Source organism: Athene cunicularia (genome assembly GCF_003259725.1).
Source record: "Athene cunicularia isolate RWA chromosome 5 unlocalized genomic scaffold, athCun1 chr5_part1, whole genome shotgun sequence".
Lineage (NCBI taxonomy): Eukaryota > Metazoa > Chordata > Aves > Strigiformes > Strigidae > Athene > Athene cunicularia.
The window spans coordinates 5,516,885-5,538,076 of NW_020799101.1; the positions used below are offsets into that span (position 1 = coordinate 5,516,885).

At 43.6% G+C, this 21,192-nt stretch overlaps 1 protein-coding gene across 1 annotated transcript in view; it reads right to left on the reverse strand.

The window, feature by feature from the left end:
* SLC35F4 (solute carrier family 35 member F4) overlaps window positions 1-21,162 on the reverse strand; it is a 126,973-nt gene extending 105,811 nt beyond the window's left edge. The window contains exon 1 of the mRNA XM_026850009.1: window positions 21,102-21,162. The gene's annotated coding sequence lies outside the window, so the exon portion shown is untranslated. The remainder of the gene's footprint in view (window positions 1-21,101) is intronic.
* Window positions 21,163-21,192: the final 30 nt, after the last annotated feature.

Below are 21,192 nucleotides of genomic sequence, written 5' to 3' on the forward strand. Positions count from 1 at the left end.
ATCAGTGATATCTAGGACGCTCCACTACTTGTTCATTTCAGGCCTTATTAAAACCTCTTCTCCCACATGCTTTCCAACCAGACACAGTCGGCAGTTCAGATGTGTTAGATCTGGGTGAACTAGAACTGGATTGACTACTAGGGAAATCCCACAGAGTAGAAAATTTAAGAGCTTTGATGTATTTATTTATCATGTTTTCTTTAATGTATGGCAGATTAATAAGAGGAGTAAAATCGTTAATACTATCCACAGAGCTGGAAGTGTGCAGCTGGAAGTTTCCATTTCTCCTTACCAGCCACCCCAGGAGGTTCATCTAAGTCCACAAGAATTGCAAGAGGTAATCTAACTTCTGTGTTACATTTCAGTCACTCAACCCAGCTCCCCCTGCAGCAAACAATTACACCAATTTAATTTTATTATGTTCTTCTCAAGCAAAACAACGAGAAAAAGTCAGACTGCACAGATAGCAGACCATGCTTTTGTTCAAAGGCAATTTCAATTTCACATTATGACAAAGCACTCTAAAACTGATCCCTGTTGCTGTAGTATTTGTGTATCCAAGGGCTGGACAGCACTCTGATCCCTGTTACATCAGTGTAAACCTGAAATAAATTCCTGTGGCGTAAAGGAGTTATTCGTAAGCCAGTCAGTCGTTCAGGCTGAATCTAAGCTCACAAATGGCCACGTTTCACATCTTGGAGGGGAACGTGACAGCTTAACAAGTATCAGAAGAACATTTCCAACTTGACCAAACTCTGTGTATCCTGTATTTAAAAAGTGCTCCAACTGTCCACAGGTGCTTTTGTGTCAGATGCTCAAAAACTGTGCTATAAATAGACTCCAGCACAATCTTCTGAAAAGCATCAAGACATAAGAACTGTCAAACACAGACAGAGTACCTAAATATCCAGTGATCTAATTTTGATCTCGCTCACACGAGATATACAATGGTGTAATGCTGTATTTTTTTAATGGAGAGAGGATTCATCTAGACACAAGATTACTACCCTATATTTATTTCTATTTTTAATCCTTGTGATTAATTATTAATGTTACATGGCATGTTTAAGATAAGAACATATTGCTTCTCTAGAAGAACTAAGAGTAAGCTTTCTTGCTTTTGCAGATAAAAGAAAATAACAAAGATACAATCTCCAATTTCACACAACAGTCCTGTCTTCCTGTGATCATTAAATTAACAGTGCTGTTATCACTTTGAAACAGTATATAACATTTAAGATTATTAGTCAGCTGTTTGCTTTTCTACAAAAAACTCAAACAAACATACTTCACAAAGCAGCAGACAAAACCTGAACGTAGCCCAAGCGATCTGCTCTCCCAGCTTGATTCTTTCTAGTTTGCAAGTTAGGATCTGCAGAAATTATCACTGAAGAAGGCAAAAGAAACAATTACTGACATAGAGCTGATAGATGAGCACCTGTAAATGAGTACAAGCCAAGATCAAAATTAACTCACTTTATGCATCAGTAAGTACAGTCTATTTGCAAGCAGATTCAAACTAGAAAATGCAGCAGTGGGGAAGAAAAAAAAAAAAAAAAGACTGAGGGCTGACTTCTGCAGTCCTGACTCAAGGAAACATTCCCATTAATTTCAATAGTTTTGCCTGAGTCAGGACTCCAGATCTAGAACCCCAATTACAGCTGAATAACCAACGCACAAACAACTCCGCTAGCAAATCAATACCTCTCTAGTCGTGTAACAGAGAACAAGATTTTTCCTTTCATTAGCTGCTTCTCCATTCCCCATGACACCACAAATGCCCTGTGCCCACCAGCTCCAGCCAACGGGAATGTCAAAGGGTTTGTCACCGACATGCCAAACTCAAACTTGAGGGCTCAAGCTAACTAGATGGTTCTGGAGAAGAGTCAGCAGGCAGCCAGCTTAAGGCAGCTTCTCCACACAAGGCATAATGAGACTGGGGCACTCACTGCCAGACATCTCATAGAGGCCAGAAAGTTCAAAGTTTTGGTTGTGAAAGCAACTGACTGGCTGACTTTGGGAGGGGATGACAGAAAAAGGTCACTTGATTCATGTCCTGTTTCGTTTCCTACAGCATCTCCTACAGGCTGTGCCAAATGAGGCTCTCATGTTAAACAGACTTCTGGTGGAGAGATTGAGAGTCCAGTTATTCAGGAGTATTTCTCAGATGCTGGTTCCAGGAGCCCCACAACTACACCAAGCTCTTAGCTATAAAAACAGATTTACAGCTTTTAATTTATTTTTTTTATTTTAAACAAAAAAATGGCTGACAGCTTGAGCAAAAAATATCACATACACCACACACTGCTACAGTCTCCAAAGATTAAAACAGTGGTTTTAAGACAGGTAAATTGTCATTCCCCGTTCCCCTGAGTGGCTGTAGGGAGGCAATTCCACCCAGAGACCATTTCTAGTGGGTAGGGGCTGGAAAGGAAATTCTCCTACAAAAGGTGGGAGCTAATATACACGTGGTAGGTCTGCTAGCAGCCTGCTCTAACCTTACCCCAGTCACTGCTCAGATTTTTTAGCCATGGGCCAGCTTTGAATTCCAGCCCTTTAACCTTCAGCCCTCCTGTGGACACAGCTGCAACTCTTGGTCCAACTCAAGAGCCTTTTCATGCAGTATTACAGTAGGAGATGTTTGGCTGATGGACCCATCTGCTATTTTAATGGCTGTTCTTGACTTCCAAAGGCCTCGGGCCAAAAGACAGTACGCTAGATGGCCTGGATTGGACAATCTCCTAAACACTCTTACAATTTATTACTTTAATCGGGACCATTAAACATGTTTCTTCTCATATTGAAACAGTTTCTGCACCACTATTCATTTGGCCTCCTATAATTCGTGATATAGGTGAAATTTTCAACCTGTGCAAAGGTCAGGGTGGTATCTACAAAGCACTTAAATCTAACTCCAAATGGCACCTGAGCCTTTGCTTGTCATATAACACATCTAACAACGTCACCATCTGCGAACAATATGCTGAGTTCACTTGCAAAACTCTGGCAAAATACTGGAGAAAAAGATCACAAAGTTACAAAGTTCATTTCAAAGTCACTGATAACTTTGCCAAAAATTCTGTCTCGTTATCTGCCAAGCTCTGCCCTTGATCATCTATAAACATAGGGAAAAATTAAGAGTTTCATCTTAACATAAATTTTAAGTTCTTGATAGAGTAATGAAATAATGTATCTTAAATGTGGCTCAGCAGCCACTGTCCCGTGGAACAGTAAATTCTGAAGAGTAATGAGGTGGCACCCAACCAAGATCTGTCTGGGACTCCTGTAGCTAGAGGGGTGCATTTCATATCAACAATTTGGTCTGGTATATCCAGGAAAAAAACACTTGTCTCAGTTGTGGGAACTTCATTTAAAAATGCTACAGGGACCTTTGACAACCCTAGGTAGGCAAAAGAAATTCTGAAAGAGTGGAAAAGCACAAATTGAATAAAAAGGAAATATGAGAAGCCAGGTATAACAGGCAGCCTGTGTCCTCCATTCCCATAAAAATACCAGACCAAATAATCAGTCTCACACAAAAAAAAAAACAAAACAAAACAAAACCCACAAACCAAAAAACAGAACAACAAAACAGGAGAATGACAGTCAGAGGTTTGTCAAGACTAAATCCCATCAGATTGATGTTGCTTCTTTCTGTAACAGAGTTTGTGAACAGAGAGGGACAGGGGACATTACAGATCTTGACGCCAGTACGGCTGCTGCTGCCCAGCATGACAAGACAAGGAAACGGTTTCACTGGGTGAAAAATTGCTCAGGAGCCAACCAGGGGTTGCTATCAATGGCTCACTGTCAAACAGAAGGGTGCCAAGGAAGGGTCCTTTTAACATTTGTTATTTTCATAACAGGGAGCTTAATCATTATGTCTAAAATGATATTAAACTGGAAGGTTGCAAGTACATTAGAAGAAGAACTGGAATGATTTTAACAACCTGAAGAAAGTGCCTGGAAAAAAAGAATTCTTTGAAAAAGTGAAAGGTTACTCCCACTTCAGTGAAGGCTCGGCTGTACGGGCACAGTTCAGGGAATAGCTGCAGTTTCCTAGAAGAGGACTGAAGAGTTAGGAGGAAACTCCAAGCTGAAGCTGCATCACTTGTTATACTGTTGCCAATAATTCAGGCACAGAAGTGAGATAGATAATCCACTGTACACCAAGAATGTGAAGTAATTTTTCCCTGCAAGGCTGTACTGGTGAGACTTCAACTGAAGACCTGTGTCCAAGTTGGATTTTAAGAAAGGTGTAGGCTCACTGGAGAGAGTCGAGAAGAAAAAAAAAAAAAATAGATGGGTAATTTTTTAGAAAGTATGACTATACAGAACGAGTGGAAGAATTTGGTTTGTTTAGTAAAGACAAAGGCAAACAAGAAAAAAGGCTTTGAGATCTACAGGACCTTGCTGCAGAGGAAGAGACCAATCACAAGGTGACTAGGACAAGTATTGGGTCTGAACTACACCAGGAGAGATTTAGCCATGAAGAAATAAGGGCAAGTGAAGCACTGGAAAAGACTGGTTGGAGGGATGGGCAATCTCCACCACTGATGTTTTAAAAATGGATTAGACGTGTATCAATTAAGAACCATATAGGTGACCCTGCTCATCGAGACACTAGTTATTTCTCCATACCTCTGACAGTTTTGTCATCCTCTTATTAGATGACCACCACTCAACCCTCAGAGCTCCCCAAAAAATTCTTTAAGTATGACAAAATCCCAAACATCGTAATCAGACAAAACTTTCTCTGACTCTGAAATCTGAATCAATGGCAAAAACATCAACCACCACATCAGGTTCTGCCGCTCTTTGCCATTTAACTTCATTTGAGGAACAAATCATTATTCAGCCTGGGCAATATCCCACTGGAGAAAGATGATCATAGCAGACTGACTCACAATTTGGATGCCTGTCCATGATTTTGTAAAGTTTTAGGACTACCTCTGTGGTTCTACACTTACATCCGATCTCCACAATTACTTTAAAATGTTCTCTTGTAATAGAATAAACAGAGGCAATTATGAAAGGTCAGAGAAAGAGCAGACATAATACATTCTGTTAGCTCCTTCTGATAGTTCATGATGTGGAGCTTCATTAATTTGTCTGGGACACATTCCCCAGCCCACTTCAGAAATGCCAAGACTCCCTGTAAGATGGCAGTGAAGGGATGCACAGCTTTCAAATCTCTCTTCAAAAAGATAAAGATAATGACTTGCAAGGAAGTCAAAGGGAATTAAAAACCCCACAAATAAAATGAGGGCATGCACAGCTGTAAGAATAGGTGTTGTGGCATAAGAATTAAGGCATCATTTCACCAACCCAGAGGTGCAAAGGTCAGCCTTGGTCCAGATTTTCACCAAAGGCTGCACTCCCAATTAATCCACCTCTGAGCAGCTCCTTGCTCACTCAGATCAAGTGCTGAAAAGCTGCTGGATATCATATTAGCCACTTCATAACCTTATGTAGTGAAGATTATAGGCACTGCTATACGTTAACTTTTCTCATCCAACAGGGCCTAAGGTTTGAGTGAACTGTCACCATGGCCAAAATCCCCAAAAATGGATGAAGAGGGAAACCCAGAACTTTTTTCTCTGCTCATCTCACATGTCAACGCCAGACAAGTGCAAGTTCAAATTTATGGGCTGGTTGCCCTTCCTGTCTGATCCTGTCCAAGCACACGTGTTATTTCCCCCTGCTTCTTGAACTTTTGTGCTCTGACAGAGCACACATAGATGCCTTTGCATCCCCACCATTGGAAGATCTTTCAGAGAGCAAAGATACTGAACTGAACATTAAGAGCACATTTATAAAGAATATGTAGAGTGTAAGTTACAGGCTAGTTATGCCTGTAACAGTCAAAATCAAAATATCACCAAATAATTTATAAAATCTATAGTTATCCATTGACATGCTCCCAATCAATTGTTTATATTTCTGTTGTTAAATAAGACTAAGCATCCCGACTGTCCTTACATTAAATTACTACTCTATTTAGAAATGGAGGGAAAAAACATTTCTCTCTCGGGCATGCCATGCAAATTACTTCTGTTCTCAACTCAACCACAACTGACAAGTTACACAGGATCGCAGTTAACATACAACTTTTTCATAGGAACAAGGACAGTTTTGAAAAATTCAATGGAAAAAATGGTAAATGCTGACACACTTGCTCCTTCTTTCTGTATCCTGCTCTCTCAGAGCAGTACTGAAATTACTGGGATGTGCTCACAGACTTTTACAGGTAGACATCAGCAAGTTGTGGCCCCATTTAGAGTCCATCACACACAAGGCTTATGAGGGCTAGCACAGGACAGAGCTGCCCTGGCACCATGGTTTCCAACTGGGAGTTGCCTGACATCCACATGACTCACAGCATGAGCAGAGAAAATCCACCTCTACCCAAAGACTAAAGGTACATGGCAAAAAGCTGAGGCCAGTTGCTCTACATCCTTTGGCTCTGCCAAGAAAGCAAAGTCATTAATTGCCAGTGCTGTAGCTCTCCATCAATCACAGGACCCCAAAGGCTCCACCACAAACCCTGCTCCACTGTCTGATCTTGGGACAGGAAAACAAAGAAAACTGAAGCAACTGAAACATGCCTTGGGACTACTCTTTTTCTCAAGCTATCTAGGCTTCTCTGCCAAAGCTGAGAAAGTCAGCTCTGATTTGCTGTCCAGCTGCAACAGTCACTGCCCAGTTCCCATCAGATCACTGGGTAGCTCCAATCCAGCCCTCTCCTGGCGCTGCAAGGACCACAAGCAGCGCTGTGAGTACTCGACCCAGCTCCATCCATGTAGTGCCCAACTGCCCTTGTTGTGCACTTTCTGTTTAAACAGCACTGAAATGGGATAACCAAATTAGTTTCACTGATAAATTTCAGCATCTCTCTTCTCAGAGCTCTCCTATTGGGGCTCTCAGCTGGGTTTTTCCTATCATGCTGCCAGAGGTCAAGAGTCAGCCCAGAGTAACTGGCTGCTGGCATGCGGCTGTTAAACCCCCTCAAACAGTCTCTGCCCTCAAGGAACCTCTGCAAGCTGGTAAGGTAAAAACAGGAGAGATCTTCCATAGGTTTGCAAACATTATCTAATTATCAGCCACTTCTTTGCACTTATGCTTATGAAAGCAAGACTGAACTTTGTATTTTACCTCTAAAGCAGAGCAGAGTCCTCCAATCCGGCAGCGTTACATAAATGAGTTTCGCACCAGTGGGGAGAGCCTAATAGATTTTGTAGGTCAGTGCTTCTGGCAGATATTTCTCTGAAGACTGTGTTTTGAGTTCAAGGAAAAAAAAAACCTATCCTTCAACTAGGTTTTCGAAGGCACAGTCCAGTAAAAGTTAATGAGTGGGGAAAAAGAACAGAAGGAGGGAAGAGCTCGATTGATTTGTTGTAAGCTGATCTGAAAGTGTTTTGAAAATTCAGGGCATGTGAGGACAAAATAAATAAAAAAAAAATATTCTAGCAGAGAACAACTCAAAAATAAAAATAGCAGCAATGGCTAAGAACAGTTCTTCAAAGGGATGTCAGACTTTACAATACTTTGCACAGCAGCAGTGACTAAAAAGGCTTCACGTTGTCGCTACATGGCAATATTAAAAACTAGCATTCATTTCATTGCAAATGGCAACAAAAACACATACAGCAGAATAATAAAATGCCACCATAGGAAGGTTGCTTTAAATAGTATTTATAAAACCCTGGGGCATTTTTCCTTGTTCAATGTGGTCACCACAATGTCAAATTCTAATTTTCAACACAGGTCAGAAATGTCATTAACTAGCAATGCAATGGACAGCACAGGTAACAAAAATAATTTCTAGGAACTTCGCCTTTAAAATAAACTAACAGAACTGGTAGCATTTCTTTATTGCCTTTTTTAAAGCTGAGTTACACTGTGTATTAAATTTGCTAACAGACAAACCTTTATGCTTTATATGAGTCCTTTTGTGAAGCAATGTTTTCTTTCCCTGGGCTTTTAAGGAGTCAGGATGACCAAAATGACTGCAGAAGCCTCTATCTCACGAACACACAGGAGAAAGAAGGGAAACTTACTGTTCCTTCTCTGGGAGCCATGACATATTTGTGAGCCTAATAACATCCTTGCAAAGTAGATAAAATATTAAGTATTATCTCGATATTACACCAGCAAAGAAACAGAGGGCCAATAGTCAGCCACCAGTTTTCTGCAAGTACAAAATTAACCCTGGATTTATTATTTCAAATAAGAGGAGATGATCATCATGAATATTTTATAACATTTTCTGTAGCCTTAATAAAACAACTACATTTTCTCCATTTTTTAAAAGTGCAAAGGGTTCAGAACCATCACCCACAATGCTCTGCAGACCTTTACCAATAGCTGATTTTCTGGAAATTGATCTTTTATTCATTGAATTTCAAACCAAAACCTGAAACTGCCCTGTAGAAATATTTTATGTTTTCTACTGCATCATCTCCAAGTCCCAGTCAGAAGCAGGTGTGCCCTGTGAGACTCCTGGTATCCCACTACAGCCTGGAGAAGTAGCAAAGAGTATGAAGTCAACATCTCCCTCCCAGGCTAGTAACTTATCCATGTGTTGGAAGGAATTACAAAATAAAAGATGTGTTTAGCTTCACAAGATGTTTATTCACACTGAACAGGCCAATGCTTTATTTTTCTTTCTCCACATATATTGGAGGGCAGGGAGGACCTGACTCAGACTTCATGGGAGTTACCCTCATTCATCAGCTGAAGACCCATATCAAAAGAACTAGCATCAACAGAGACAAGCAATTCTACACCAGCAAAACAGACAAAGTCACTTTCCTACAGAATTGTGTCTTCCGCCAAGATCCTCCAGTGTCTAATTGCTTTTTAGACAAAATCATGGAAGAAATATCCATCAAAAGCTACTAAAATATATATACACACCAGGAAATTCCCCAGACACAGATCAATGAAGGATGCAAGCACACCAGGAATCTGCATCATACTCTTCTCTGCACATCTCCCATCGATCACTGCCCAAACCTGGATGTCAAATAGATGCATCTTCAGTAAGACTCCAGAAATTTTATGCAGTACGTGTCACCTTCAGGAGTGAGCTAATTCTACAGCCTTCCCACTGTAGGAGAACCAAGAGGGTCCCCTTTTTCTAGCTGGCCACCTGTTTTTATAAGGTCCATCAGGCTCCGTGCCTTTCATGCTCTCTGACTCCTGATAAGTTTGCTTGGATTTCACCAAAAGATTCAAAAGTTACAGGGGAAGGGAGTAGTGACAGAGATATGATGTTCACATAAGCCTTGTTTTCTTAAGAAACCAGGTTAAAATAAAACAACAAATGACGAGTTACAAGACATTCTGTAATCTGCTTTTAAAACACCCAGGAATGAGGTGCAAAGTCCTAACAGGGCATATGAAGATGTGTTTGACAAGGAGTAAGTGCTTACATTAAGCAAAACAACATCATCTTAAAAAATTTATTCCATGGTAAAAGAGAGACCTAGCAGCAACTCCAAAGAGCAGGAACCTGCTCCCTCACAGACCTACCACAATGCACAGGGCTATTCTTTCCTTTCTAAATCATGCCTTTTACTCTCTTCCAGACCTTAACAGACTGCTACAAAAATACCATAGAATATGAATAATGTCAATGTCTGCTCTCAGAGGGAGGCTGGGAACTGCAATCACGTATTCTTCAGTTTGGCAATACATAGACACAATTTTTCTTCGCAGCCTATAAAAATGGCTCTGCACATCAAAGGCACCAAATATATTTCATTTCAGATCTTCCCTTCAAGGAGCTCAGTCCGATGGCACAGACACAGGGAGACTGATTGGATGAAAAGGGACCAAGTCAGGACCAAGGAGAACGGCTTAAGCCACTGAAATACACAGTGAAAGTGTAAATGCAGTGGAAGAACCAGTACCTACATACTCAGATCAAACTGCAGTCTTACTCCAGCTGGCTTCCAGACAGACCCGCTTCTGAATACCTGAATGTGACAGGCAATAATGGCCACAAGCCTCAAATGAAGATCTCTGAATCTTGTCTTCATGAACATGGGGGATATTTAGCGATTTAGGTTGCTCTAAACTGCAATACATGTCCACCGTCCCAAGCAGGGAAACAAAATCTTGGGGAACACGAACAAAATGGGATGACTTGTTTTCCTCAGCCACAGGGAGGATGTGAAGGGCAACAGTCATTAAACTACCAGAGGACTCCCGTGCTCTAAGGTGAGCTTTCACCAGGTAACATACCATTCGGACTGCTTCACCATGGTGAGAAAAAAAAAAAAAAGCATAGGAAATGATCAGAATTTTGACACTGTTCTGCAAAGCTGTGTTCATCAAAAAAATCCTAAAAAAGGGCTTAACTTTTGTCTACAGTTAAACTAAAAACATCCTCAGCTGTGAACATCCCACATCCGGGAGCAGCTTTGGAGTTGAAGTAAATCTGAACCCAGACAACTGCAGTCTGTCCCTTACTATTATTTGTACAGCAAATCTGAGATCCCAGCTAAAATAAGAGACCAAACCCAACATCTGTTAATAACGTGCATAAGTGATAGTGATGGATTTCTTCTACCCTCCATGCCCCTGCTTCGGATAAATCTGAGAGCTGCATCTCCCGTTTTGTTTGCCTTCTTAAAGAAGTAAACTACAAGAAATGTCTTGTCTCCAAAAAGTGCTATGAAGCTTCACTACACTGTATGTTTTACACCAATAATAAGGGGTACATTTTCAAAGTTACATGCACAAAACTTGATAGCACTGCAATTAAATCTTATGTACACACTCACCAGAGCGGTATTTCCAGGTGCCTGCCTTAGAAACTTTGCCTCTCAGAAAGGCCACTGCTGCATCTGTGCAGAATAGCTAAGTTTAAGCAAGTTCTTTAGAGTCTGCCCACAGACAGACATCTCTTCTTCTAGCCGATTTCTCTAAGCCCACAGCCGAGGATGCCTGTCTTCAAGAGGATGCTCAAAACAGTTGTTCTGAATTCACTTCAAAGCACATGTGCACAAAGACACTGCACAGACCCTAGCTAGAAATACAGTCGCTCTAATTTGATCTAATTAACCTCCTTTCCAACACTGAATGTGTAGAAACAAACAGGATGAGCTGGAAAACCCAGTAAGCAGCCTCTTCACTGCTTTCGCCTGCCGCAGTGCATCTACAGGTGAAGTACAACCTCAGTCTTTCAAGTCAGCCCTCTGAACAACCAGTGAGGTCCGCATCTGAGATCCAGGTGGCCTTCAGAAGGCATATTCCTGGATCCACACCTCTGTGAAAACATTAGGTCAGACAACAGTTGTGCACTTAACTGCACACTGAAGTCAGTTCAATGCTCCCCGCAAGCATCAAGCTTTGTGGCACACAACCACCACCAAATCTGTGCCCACTGTCAAAGGGTCCCCCAAGCAGAGTGACAGAAGGCAGGCCTTGTACTGGATGAATCACCTCGACAGGACACATATGGCTTGGCACACCAACAACAGCTCAACTATGGTTTTCAGCTGAAAAATGTCTTTTGTTCCTTACTCCAAGGTTCTTTTTTCAACGCATATGAAAAGTGGCATCTTAGTGACATTTCAGATACTTCACCAGTCTGATTTTTTTTTTTTATCTTCCTTCCTTGGAAGACACGTTCTTTAAAAGTTTAAAGTTTTCTTTTTAGCTAATTCCTCACTTCTTTTCCATTCCATCCCACTCTGGAAAGCAAGAATTGATAGAAAATTAGGAAACTTCATCAGATGTGTTCTTCTTTCCATCTTCCCAGTAAATGCTAAGTCTAATTATTCTCCACTTGTTCTTTGTGTTAGCCTCACTGGGTACAGAGAGCTGATTAAGTGCTTTCTCATATGCAGAATCAATCCTCCTCAGATAGAATTCCAAACTGTGGTACAGAAACACCATGAAGAGTTACCCTTCCTACCATCCACGCTGTCACCATTGAAGAATTTCCTCTAGTGGAGCACTGCGGAGCATCCCACTTGCACACAAGCTGCTACAAATTCTAGCCCCTGTAATCTGTCACACAGCAGGTTATTTCTGGCACTGCAGAGAAGAACCCCAATACGCACCCACACAACTCCAGGACCGCAAACTCCACAAGGCAAGCTTTGTCTAAGAAAGGATTAAAAAGCCCCAGGTTTCAGATGTATAAAAGAAAAGGGTCTTAACAACTGCACTATAACAACTATGCCATCTTACTTCCAGATGCTGAATATAAATCACATCATGTGAACTAATACAATCACTGCTGTCTCAGAGCACTCTGATAGAGAACATGTGTTCCAGCCCTGTTTCACACTTATCTTACACTGGCACAGCAGCACATGGTTTCAGTATTGTCCTTAGACATTCGGGTATATGATGCCCATTAGCTGGAATAGACCTGCACAGTTGTGTTCTTATGAATCATACAAAAGAAAAAAATCAGTCCCCCGTAGGAAACTATTTTTTAGTGAGGTGCACAGCATCTCCAACTTCACCGTTAATAATAAAGGTGTGTGTTAGCCCTCATCAAAAATGTCCCCCAGAAGACTAAGCCTCTGCAGGAAGAGAGATAGATGTACTGTATTTTGCTTCAGCAGGCAATTGCTCAAGCAGTACTGCTTCAGTGCCATAAGAGCCACTTCCCAGCCATAACGCAAGCACAAAACGCCCGAAACAGGAAGGAATGAAACCATAAGAGTTGCCAGGTTGGCCTCAAGCTACAATTTCTTTCTCACCCTGGGTGGAAAGATTGCTACCTGGTCTATGACCGGTCTAGTACTGGATTTGTTGAACTGTTTTTGTAGCGTCGTACTGACCCATGAGCTGCCATGTTGGAGCTTGTCTCTCCCTTCCTCCCCCCAAAAAATGTAATTGGAAACTTAGATAAGACTCAAAACAGGTATGGGAGCTCTTCTTGTATCAGACAAAACAGACTGGACAGCTCTGAGACAAGAAACAGCTTTAAGACTACCAGAAACAGCAGGAAACATCATCTTCCACCCTAGACCTGAATCCTACCCCCTTGCCTTAGCTCATAAGAAAACCAGAACAGGAGCAAACCGGCTTCTCCCTGCCTCTGCGAAAGGGCAGCAGACACACCTTTCTCACTCCCTCACACCCTGCTACCCTGACCCAGGCCAGCCCAGCTGAATTCAGGCAAGTGCAAGTCCATTTTATCAACAGTACTTTCAAGTGACGTCTAATAAGAATCAATATATTTTTAAAGTAATTACAGAAAGGTCTTCTTTGCGTGGTAGATACACTGAGAGCCTGTAACGTGAACACATACTGCATGCCTTTGAATGAATTCACTGTTGGCACTCAAAGTACCTGGGATGCTCTCACAGCTCTGCCATCGCTGTGTAAGCCATACCCTGGTTATTACCTAGACATAATGTTACAGATTCCATCTTTGTGCAGTGAAATCTTCCATTCTGCAGAGGGCCAGCCCAAACTGCAGGCTGCCAGGGAATCCAGCTTCACCTTATTGCAAGAAAAGATTTTTAATCTTACTAAATAGAGCTGGTCCACTTACTTTTGGTGAATAATTTAACCAGCTGGTTAAGAATTTCACCCCCAGCCCACATTTGCCACAAAGAGGCACTGATTTTTCTTTGCAGGCATTTTCATTATTCATGATTGCAATCATCCAGCATCAAGTTTGCATGAAAAAATTCCTGGTACCAGTTGTTCAACAAACAGGAAACTGCACTTCACTTTCATGGGTGAATCCCCATGCAGGTAGCTGAGCAAAAGCCCATCGAGTGCCAAATGTGCAGAAGAACTAATTGCAAACTCTTAAAACCACTAATAAAAAAAGTGAACATAAACATTGGAAGGATAAAAGTTTGCTCACAACCATCTGTCGCCTTGGGATATTATTCTACCACACTTAACTAAGACCAAATAAGCAGCTGCCTGCCTGAGTGGATGAGGAAGACAATGCAAGAGTGCTGGAAGAAGGGTCAAAATGAGGGATACCTCTTCTGTGCACTCCAGCAGAGTGACAGGATCTCATGGTATACCCAGGTCATTTCTTAACGAGCTGTATGCAGCAGCAACTCTCTTAGGAAAAACAAGGAAAGGAGAATGACACCAAGTTGAGAGAGCTTAAAGCCACCTCAGGTGAACGGGGGCGAGTGAGGTGAAGCAGCAGGCTGCCAGAGAGCCATGTCACCCGGGAGCACGAGGCACAGCCCAGCTACCACCTGGGGGGCCAGACACCAAGGAAGTCTTTCTGCAAGAAGAGCTGAAGCAAACGAGCACAGGAGGGTAAAGGAACTGAGAAGCAAGCAGAGAGCACACGTAGAAAGCTACCAAGTTACTGAAAGCCCCTCTACCAACCTTAGCACCAGGCCAGGTTCAGTGTAAGACCTTCTGTGCAGTCACCAGTGGAGGAAGAGATGGCACCAGCAAACATTATGGCTTGTTCTGCACAATAGCTGGCAAATTAACATCCCTCCCCCCCACCTTACTGTCTCTATTATTCCCTGCCAAAGCGGAGTCATTATTCTCAAAATCTTGGCAAACTTCTTCATGAGGCATCTTTAAAGCTTGGGAAATAATTCTTATTTAGATACATAAGACTGGGAGAGACTTTTTGGCCATTAATTTCAGCCTTCTGCTAATTTCCAGCCTTAATTTATTCATGGCCTGTTCATACCCATTTGTCTGCGTGCCAACATGCCATTTCAGTTTAAATAAAACTCTTCTTTCCTACATTTCCCTGTTTATCCTCCCAAGATATATTTGGAGCAGCAGCAGCCATGTTCCCATCTTGGCTAGCCTATGCAAGCCAAGCTCGATCAGTCCCCTCCTGCAAAGGTCCATGGCCCTGGTCCCCATGGTACCCTTCTTGTTTTAAATTCATCCCTGCTGCCCTTGGTTGTGCAGAACTGCCCCCTCATGCATGGCATACTCAGGTACCACAACTTCATGGCTCAGCTCCCCAGGGATTTGACCCCAAACCACCAAATTAATCCCTGACAAAAGGCCAAGGACTGACCCTGTTCCCTCTGCTGCTGGCTAATGAGACCCCTCATCCTCTAAAACATTTTATGTCCCCTGGTGAAGGGCAGGTCCCAAGTGCAAGGCTCTGGCTTGACCCTTCCAGCACAACAGAAATCCACACAAAGCCTGGCCCTACTCCATTAAAAAAATACATAGCTGGTCTTGCCAAAATTAGCGGGCAAAGGAATATTTATAAAATCTGTTTTGCTGAAAGAAATTACTTCTTAAGTTACTGCTACCAATGCTGATACACAGCCATACTTTTTTTTTTTTCCTGAACGGAGACAAAAGCCTGTGATGAGAAGCAACTACCACAGGACTGCATCCCATGCTGTGACATCCACTTCTGCCCCCAGAGCTGGTGGGGAAAAGGATTGTTAAATCTACAGTTTGCAATCCAGCCCCCACTACAGGACACCCTCCCAAAAAGAAGGGCCAGCGATAATGCTCCTATGGAAAAAATCCCTGTCCAGCAGGGAAGGAAAGGTTTTGAAATAAAGTTTATTCCAGCCCAGGCCTGTATCTGGAATCCTTTCAACTCAAAACTAGGTGGCATGGGGGCAGCTGCCACAGCCACTACAAGCCAAAGCAGCCCTAAGACTTCAGCTCACACAGAGGCTGATTCAGACACCACTGCCTCCCTCCCAGACACTCTCAAGCACAGCTCGATGAAACCAGCCTCATCCACCAAAAATTTCAAAGCACTTTTCTTCAATTGCTCCTTTCCCAGTCTCTCCCATTGTGGTGCCCTGCATGGAGAAACCATGGAGGGCTCTGTGGGCTGCTGGAGAAGCAGCTGGGTGCCTCCAGTAAAACCGACTGAGACTTTGTTCCTCTCGCTGGAAGTGATAAGCCACCAGAAAGCCACGGTGTTCAGTAAGCACTGAAACACTCTGGGTTTGCCATGTGATTCGTACTGCAGCAGAGCTGCTGGCACAGCTGCTGTAATAACCAGAAGAAAATTCCCTCCAACGTTGCAGAGTTCGATTTCCCCTCCACAGCCTTTTACTCTGCTCAGAGAGCAAGAGAGTCAAATTGCCAAGCCACTGATGCTGGCTCAGCACACCTGTAATCCCAGTCTTATTAAGCAAAGCAATTAAGCATGGACTTAACTTTAAACACATTGTCAAAACCCAGTGGCTTAGTGCAAGCTTAAATTCAGATTGCTGACTTGAGGCTTAACTTGCCAAATTAAACCACAAAACCTTTCTTGAGCTGTTCTAGGGAAGTGAGAAGACACAAAGGTTATTCTCTACAGCGACTGTGCTGTTAAGGCCAGGTTCAGCATTGCTTCCCAGGTGCCAAGCTCCACTAAGGACAGACTGCTGTAAGGGCTCTCCAGCTCCCCAGCAGATACACCTGAGCATGCAGCTGCACCAGAGGGGTGGTCACCCAGTACCAGTAACCCCCGTACTGATCACCCAGTACCACAGTCAATGGTCCCACTGCTGCACAGACACGAGGCACCACACTCTGCTTCTAAGAGCAGTTACACAACTGCAGCTCCAGGGTTTCAAGGCAAGTCTGGTGGGGAAGAAGAGCTCGAAGCAGCATGGGACAACGTACAAACGTTTGGAAGTCTAGCAAGTGCCTGCTGAAGGTTGGCATTCACGGCCTGCTGTGGTGAGAATCAAACCCTCCAGATCTGAATGAGAGATGCCAGAAGGGTAGAAATAAACTTTACATTATAAGAGAAGCCCTCCAAGCATGATGAAAAAGAGAAGGTGATGGCCCACGTGAAGAGCTAGGAGAACAAGTGCAGCCACTGCATTTTCAGTACAGTTATGCTGTTCTTGTCCAGGCCTTAGAAAACAGCATTATGGAAATGCAGATCTGCGATGCTGAGAGCCAGGACAAGACATACGACTTTGTGGATGGTGGAAAGAGCTCCATCAAAAAGACACTGCACAGGCAGAAACTGCTTGACTTGGAGGTGGACTTGGTGAAGCTGATGAAGATTAGAGATGAGAAAGTTTGGCTGGAGCAGTTTTAATTCAGTGGAAGGCACAGAAAAGGTGTTAGGACAGACTTGAAGGAGAGGAACTTTGTAGTGTGAAAGTAAAAATGCTCTCAGTACTGAGATGAAAGGCAGATGGGGTGGCAGTTGGAATGCAAAAAAAAAAAAAGAAAAAAACCCCAAACAACCAACAAACCCATACATAAAGACTGGAGACACTATACATGATTGTATTACCAACAAAAAGTCAGAGAAGAATGAGAAGTTATGACAAAGATCAGGAGAGGGAACAAGGTTTGCCACTGTTTGCGAAGATGGAAAAGCTGGATCAGACCAAATGAAAATGCAGACATTGAAACATGAAGCCAAAGGGGTCATGAACACGGGAGCACCATCTGCAGCCCCAGGGCAAAGGCTGGAGCCTCTGTTCTACATCATCACCGTGCCCTGGGAAATCATGGAGTAACTGAAGAAATTTACTGGAAGAGATACACAGCCCCTCTTCCTTCCCACAGGAGCCAGAGACCTCATACATACTTTGTACCTTTTAAATGCAGGAATTAAGGGATGAAGCCATGCATCCAAAGGTACAGGATGACTGGGATCAGGAAGGGCCCTTTTCCTCTCAGCAACAGAGGCAGGGGAGTGTGAGGAACCCATCATATCTCGCTCCAATTCCCGTGTCTTATGCAGGATATGGGTTTTTTTGCAGTATACATGGATGCGGGTACCAGACCAATACATCCTTCTGCTTAATCAGATGACTTAGAAATAAAGTTACTTTCCTTCTCTAACAGCTCTTCTTTAAGAATAAATAAAATTATAAGAGTACCCAACTTAAAATTAACAAAAGACCCATCATAGGCACACTCCCAAGTCTGAAGTAGGTTAGTGCACACAAATATAGAAGATGAAGCAAAAGCCTCTAGAAAATACTGCAGTTCTTCATAACAGCTCTTGAAGACTACAGGTCTCTGACATAGATTTCATGACCACTTGTGAGCAGTCCTTAAGCCTTCACACACAGAAAGATAGGCATGAGCTCCTGTTAAACCATGAAATACATGCTAGTCCACTAAGGCAGGGATGAAAATCACCAGCTCAATTCACAGAGCCTTGGGCTTTTCTTGCCATTTTCCAGGACCTCCAAGAGCGAGCAGAACAGCAGTCACCCACCTGCTGCCTTCACCTTTCCTCATCAAGCGAAATCTTTCTGTCCCCAGCTGGGCAGAGCAGGCTGGGGACAAAGAGGAGCCTCAAGGAAGGTGGTGACCATCAGCAGGCTGTCATCATCGAAATCGCATCCCTACCTGGTGCCTGGCCAGCTCTCTGATCAGACCCAAGGGGTACCCAAGAAGCAGACAGCACAAAGCCATCCTGGGGACAACAGCTCATCCTCAGCTGCCCGCTTCCTCAGGCACCCTTCAGACCCGGGCAAGGAGCAAGGTGACAATGTAAGCAGATGACTGCATGTGCTACAGGTTTGGGCACACAACAGGACAACGGCTCCTCTGCCAGTGAGGAGGATAGGGATGCAATCTACCTGAAATTTTGAGCACATAGCAAGCCACCAGCACACTGTTCTCCAGGAAAAGGCACCAGCATTGTTTATTTGCACTAAAATTGTATTTGGATAGCAGTGACAAACATCATGTCCCCACTGAAATAAGCTGAGGTATCAAGTACGTTAATAATTAGTTGTACAAACTTCTCACCTTGAGTGTTTACAATTTGACAGTGCTGTAGCTGTACTGAACAATTAGCTATGATTAGAACTGTCAGTCAACAGCACTTTGAAGCAACACCACTTCAAGGTGATACTTCAGCCTAGACACAGGAATAGAGTAAAAACTCCAAGCCAGGATCTCCGAGTGACTCTCAGTGCCAAGAGGCTGTACGTTCAAGATGCCTGAAAGATGCCTGTTTTTTCCCCAGGTAGGGGCAGAACATCTCTGTGAAAATTCTAACACATTAAAGCACTTTATAAACCAAAACCACAAAGCCACAAGGGTAAGACAGTCATTCACCAACTGCAAGCACTCCAAAATTTATGATGGTGGTTCCAAAACTTGGAAGACTGCTTTAAAAAGTGTTCATGGCTTAGAAGGGGTGCATGCTTTTCATTTACCTGAGGGCATTTAAGTACTGGGGTATCTCTAGGTTACACAATTCCAGTTTTCCTCTTTAAGCATGATGACCACAGATTTCACTTATTTTCTTCAAAAAGAAGAGACACCGATCACTTTTGTTTTGCCTCAGCACCCAGTTGTCAAAGGTACAAAAGGCTGGGGGATTTACAATAAAATCCCAAGAGTCTGCACTTTCAAAAGCCATGCCTCTCCCCACAGGCTTTATCTAATTTTAAGCAGATGCAGTTTGTAGCATCTGCAAAACCTGGTCCTGGACTAGGAAAGCTTTTCTGCTTGATCTCACCTGGCCTCCCCAATGCACCTGTGCAGAGCCACTCACTTGCATTGACAACAGTGAATTCAGGTCTACATTTTGATAGAGAGTGGGAGTGTTGCTGCAGCCTGAAAACTTGCATTCTGCCACTCAAGCAAACTTGCAAAAAAGTATTAAGCCAGTATCCTCATCCTTCTCTGGTAGATGACTCTGTAGAGATCCTCTGGACCTGCTGCAGAATTTGGGATACAGGTCTCACCTGGCTCAGCCTTAAATAGTCCCTGGACTTTCACACATTCATTCCTCCAGATTGTTCTAAGCTTCTTCCCAATTCCTCTGACTATAGACAAACCAAGTGACCTCGTCAAATAAATAATCAATAACACCTGTCATGCTGTTAGCATGCTAAAAATGACAGCTGAATAAAGCCACTGGTCTTGACTGTTGGCTTCTTCAGCTGATCGTTACATAAGGGATTTTTGTGTTTGTTTGTTTGAACACATGGCTTTCCTCCATCATAAAAAGCCCACAGACATGTTTGTCTGATACTAGCAGTTTATTAATTGTGGTTTGGTTTATTGTAGTGTTAGAGCTGGAGTGTACAGCACTGCCTGTTCGGGAAACCAGTTCACCTCCTCTGATCCAAGGAGAGTTTAAATACACAGACGAAAGTCTGCTCCTTCATGCTCACCTCGCTAAGGTGGGGTTTTGGGGTTTTTTTTGCCTTTCCTTCCCCCCCAACTTTGCCTCTATTCCCCTTTTGTGTTTTAAGCTGTGGCGCGTGGCAAACGGCAAGGCAACTGTTAGACAATAAACCCCAAATACAACCATTTCCTCGGTGGTAAGAATGAATCATTTCTTTCATTAGCGTAACTTTCACTGTTAAATAGCTCTACGGAGCACTGGGACAGACACGATTTCAAGAGGAACCCTCTAAGGTTCTCCCAGCTGCTAGAAACCCGCTGCTCCTAATTAAAAACTTCAAAAGCAAACCCAGTGAATTTCTGCAAGGACCGACTGTTTTCATTTCAGCTGTTTCTTTTAAGGGGGAAAAAACAAAAACAAGCAAACCCCCCCCCGAAAAAAAAAAAAAAAAACACCAAAAAAAACCAAACCAACACTGAACCGTTAAAACCACAAGTGTCTCATATTAAAATGGCACGAAGGAAAACCCCTCGGTAACTCCCCACTTTTCTGGAAAAATCTGATTAGTTTTGTGAGAAAGATGAATAATCCAGGAGCTTCACGCTGAAGCGGCCGCCCGGGGGGACCCACCGAGACCGAAACTTTCCCGGTGCGGCGCGGAGCACCCGGTCAGCAAACACACACACACACGCACCCCGCGGAGGTGGGCGGTAGAGGAGGGGGAACAGAAATCAAAAAATAAACCTCCAAAGGACAGCGAAAGGTCCCCGCACCCCTCCTGAGAACTAGCCGCAGGATGGAGCCGCGGGAGCCCAAGTTACGCGGCGAAACGCCGCCGCCCCCCTCCTCTCCAGCCGCGCTCCTGCACCGCCGCCCCCCCGGCCGCAGAGCCAGGGGCTCCCCCGGCCCGTCGCGTCTCCTCGGGGGACAGCGGGGCAGGGACCTGCCCTCGGCCCCCCACACGCACCCCCCGAGGGGGCATTTGGGGAGGGGGGTGGGGGGTGGTTGTGCATGGGCACCCTGAGGGCTCTGCCACCACCTCCCTCTCCCTCCAGCCCCGCCATGGGCCGGGAGAGGCTGGAGGGCGCCTTACTTTTCTGGCTGGAGTAGCCCGGGTAATATCCATAGTAGCCCGTGATCCGCAAGATCCTGTCCTCGATATTTTACGGACCATGGGACAGAAG